The sequence below is a fragment of the Lolium rigidum genome, unplaced genomic scaffold (assembly GCF_022539505.1).
Source record: "Lolium rigidum isolate FL_2022 unplaced genomic scaffold, APGP_CSIRO_Lrig_0.1 contig_63549_1, whole genome shotgun sequence".
In the NCBI taxonomy this organism is placed as follows: domain Eukaryota; kingdom Viridiplantae; phylum Streptophyta; class Magnoliopsida; order Poales; family Poaceae; genus Lolium; species Lolium rigidum.
Genome location: NW_025901195.1, coordinates 7,038 through 10,816, shown reverse-complemented (window position 1 = coordinate 10,816; position 3,779 = coordinate 7,038). Strand labels below are relative to the sequence as shown.

Here is a 3,779-nt window from a genome sequence, read left to right as displayed (position 1 = left end):
CCATCTTAATGGCTATAAAGAAAGAACTTCTTGGGAGATAACCCATGTGTTATTTTGCTACAGTACTTTGTTTTATATTTGTGTATTGGAAGTTTTTTACTACTGTAGCAACCTCTCCTTATCTTAGTTTTATGTTTTGTTGTGCCAAGTAAAGTCTTTGATAAGTAAGGGAGATTTTATAATATACCACTCTTTACTTCGTTCCTTTACTATTTACCACACATTACTTGGCTATTTATTATTTGCCTCACAACCAACTGAGGGAAAAGAAGTTGTTGAGAACTGACCTCCCGGGTCGCTCGCGCGAGAGCGGCTCCGGAGGCCCCCAGATCCCGCGAGCGAGGCGCTCGATCTCCGTCCCTGGTCGCTGCCGTCGCCCTCGCCGGCGGTGGCGGCCACACCTGGCTGCCTAAGGCGGCGGGTGGGGTGGGTGCTCCCCGACGGATCCCATCGCGCGGGGTTCACGTCTCCAGGGCGGCACGGCGGCGGCACGGCGGCGGCTCGAGCGACGTCGCGGCGGCGCTCGCCGTCGCGGGAGGGAGGCGCGGAGGGGGAGGAAGTGCGGCGCCGCTCGCGGGATACGGCGGCGTGACCTCAGCCTGGAGGCGGCGGCGATGCTAGCCGTTCTTGTGCTGCAGGCGTGTGGCCAAGATCTGGCGGGGCAACGCGTCGTGCGGCCTGATCCCTAGGCTCTCAGCCGTAAGGGGTCAGCCCGATCCCTCAGTTCGCCGGAAGTCGACCGGCGGCGTGGGGCTGCTGGTTTCGGCCAGAATAATGGCGGTGGTCCTAGGGTTCCAGCTTGCGTTAAGATGTTGATCTTCCAGAGGTGTGTCCCCATCGATTTGGCTAGAGTGACGGGTTCCGGAAGGCTCTGTCGGCGATCTCCCATAGACACTTCATGTCTGGACACTGCTGAATCGGGTGGGATTCGGTCGTGCGCACCCGTGTTTTACTCTGGCCGTTTGGTTTCAGAGGGAGCGCTTCGAAGCTCTGCTGGCTGTTAATATCATGCGGCATGTTCTCGTTCCATGGTGCTGGCAGAGAATGTCATGAAGGCCGAGATCTGAGGACTAGCAATGGAGGTTCCAATCTTTGGGGCGATGAGGAATTGGCTTGGTGATTCATGACTTGGAGCAGCGGTATGCAAGTGGGGGTGACTGCACAGGAGAAGACCAAAGTTCTACCTTTCAGGGTGAAAATCCAAGGTCCGGCCTTAATTGGTTGTGCCTGGCAATGACCTTGTTGAAGGCATTGTTTTGAGAGCGAGGACCTTCTTCAGGGTGAAAACCCAGATCTTTGATCGGGCGACGACAGCGCTTGTGCACTGTTCCCTTCTTGGAGGCGCCGCTTTTGAAGAAGTTGGACTTATGGTGCTGTCATGGTGGTGTTAGTGTTGCTGTTTCGAGGAATAGACCACCGTAGCGGGACTTTTCCTTTTTTGTAATTCTTCTTTCTTTTTTGGCTGTGTGCATCCGTAATGTCGCTAGGACAATGCGTTGTTGCAGAGGCTGGGTGTAATTGGTATCTTCGCGATATTAATATATGCTCTTTGTCAAAAAAAAAAAAATTAGACCAATTTCTTTATAATTTTCCCTGTTTCTCCTTTTACAGAACAATTCATTTTTTTTACACGAAAATACATTGTGAAATACACTGCTTGTACGTCTTTAGCTGGACCGGTACCTAGCCGGACATAATCAACCAACCAAACAGAACACCAAACATCTGGCCAGTGCTATTCCCCATTCTATCCGCGTCCAGTGAGTTCCAGCTGAGAAAGTGAGAAGTGAATACACTAGCACATATAGGCGAGGAAGCGCCAGGATCCGCGCCGGCCGGCCGCCTTGCCCACGCTCGTTCTGGTGGCTGGCCGAGCCACGGCGAGCTTGCCAAGGGGTAGGCGCGAGGGAGCCAAGGCAGGGGATGCAGTGCTGAGCTCTTGAATGGGTGGTCGTGCGGCCGGCGGGGACGAGCAAGATGGAGCTATGGTGGCGCTCGGCGGCGGGCGCGACCGCGGCTGGTGGTAGGATCTTGCAGCGGCGCTTGAGTGGGGGCGGAGATGCACTGAGGAAGAGCTGCGGGTCGCCTTCCTTGAGGTTATTTTGCCGGCGTTCATACAGAGATGCTACCGGCGACTTCCGATGACAATCCCAAAGCTGGGTGGCGACACCCCCGAGCTCCTGCCGTCGGCTACCTCTCCGTCATGCTGCTCGTGGCCACCTCCCCGACCAGCTACTGATGGTAAGCTCTCTCTTATGCTCCTCCATATGCTCTGGATAAAGTTTGTTTACTTTTGCTGTTGAACAGAATGTCCATATGACTTTGTATACAAAGTATGACTAGAGTTAACTCATCTGGCTTGTTAATTCGCATGCCACACTAAATACTTCGTCAATACTATAAAACTACTCTGAACCTAGTAGCCTGAAGGTTTCATGGAAACAAGTTTAATTGTCAAAACTGAATATGTATGGTATAGGACTCCTCTGAAAATTAGGTGTCAGGTGTAAATTGGCTTGTGGTACTGAGGTACATCTACTACTCTGAATACTAAAAGCCTTTGTTTGATTGCTGATGAATTTCGAATTAAGAAGATCCAATTTAGCAATTATCTGCACATGGATGAAATACAGTTCAGATTTGCCAGGAAACAAGCAAGCATTAATTTATTAGACAGCAGCATAGCATTTACAGCTACAGAACAGAGCACACCTTGGTTTACAAATTCAAAGATATATATATCACCTAAACATGATAGGTACTGATTATGCTCAGTTGTGCCTTTAGATATCCCAAAATTTAGGATTACATGGAATTGACATAATTCATCACACGATAGATCACCAACTCATAATTCAGAGTTTAAAATAGTCAAAATAATAAATTTTGTGTGCATTATTCAATAAATAAAGAAAGGCAACACATCTATCTTAGAATTGAAAACAGAGTCTTGACTCAATAAAATCATTGTTTCCTCCTCCTTTGAGTTAATTTTTTCTTGGATGCATTGGAACTTGAAGGCACATCAAAACTAGGCGCAGACGGAGATGTAGTAGTTGTCACTGGTGGTGGTGATGCGCCACCTTCGGCCATGGCCATAGCAAGTCTCCTACAAATTATACATGTTGTTAGAAAACAGATTTTTCCCATAATTCTGTGCATATGAAAGCAAGTAGAAGGATTACCTCCTCGTAACAGGCACAGGGCTGTCAAGAAGACTAGGAGGCAATGTGATTGTATCTCTTTTCGGTGTCCCAACAACATCTGGAAATAACTCTTGCTCAATCACCTCTCTAGATAGTTGATCCTCACCTTTATGATTTTTTTTGCCCTTTTTCTTTCTGTTTCAATGCACAAGACATTAGAAATAAGAGATTAATATATACGTGATACTGATACAACAATACAAATGTTACCTTTCTCTAGATTCATTTTCTTCACATGTTGCTTTTCTATGCCCTAACTCTCCACATTGTTTGCATCTATTTGTGGTGCCAAATCTCTTTTTCTCTTTTGCATCATCGACATTGTCCTTCTCTTTTCCTTTTCCATCTACCTTTTTCTTCCCTTTAGTGCTAACACCACCATCTTCAAGACAACCTTTGATTCTCAGTTTCCTCTGTCTCCCAACTGGTCTTTTTGAAATTGGTGGCACCATCTCAAAATCTAGAGTAACCTGAGGCCACTGAGATTTGTCTGTGATGGGTTCAATCTCTCCAGCATAAGCTGCCCGGAACATGCTCACTGAGTAGTAGTCATGCACATATGGATGAAAGTTT

The 3,779-nt window shown here is 47.8% G+C and overlaps 1 long non-coding RNA gene across 1 annotated transcript; it reads left to right on the top strand.

The window, feature by feature from the left end:
• The first annotated feature begins 1,637 nt into the window (after positions 1 to 1,637).
• On the top strand, positions 1,638 to 3,230 carry LOC124681971. Its single transcript, XR_006996094.1, has 2 exons — positions 1,638 to 2,241; positions 3,021 to 3,230. It is a non-coding gene; the product is annotated as an uncharacterized LOC124681971 (long non-coding RNA).
• The last annotated feature ends 549 nt before the right edge of the window (positions 3,231 to 3,779 follow it).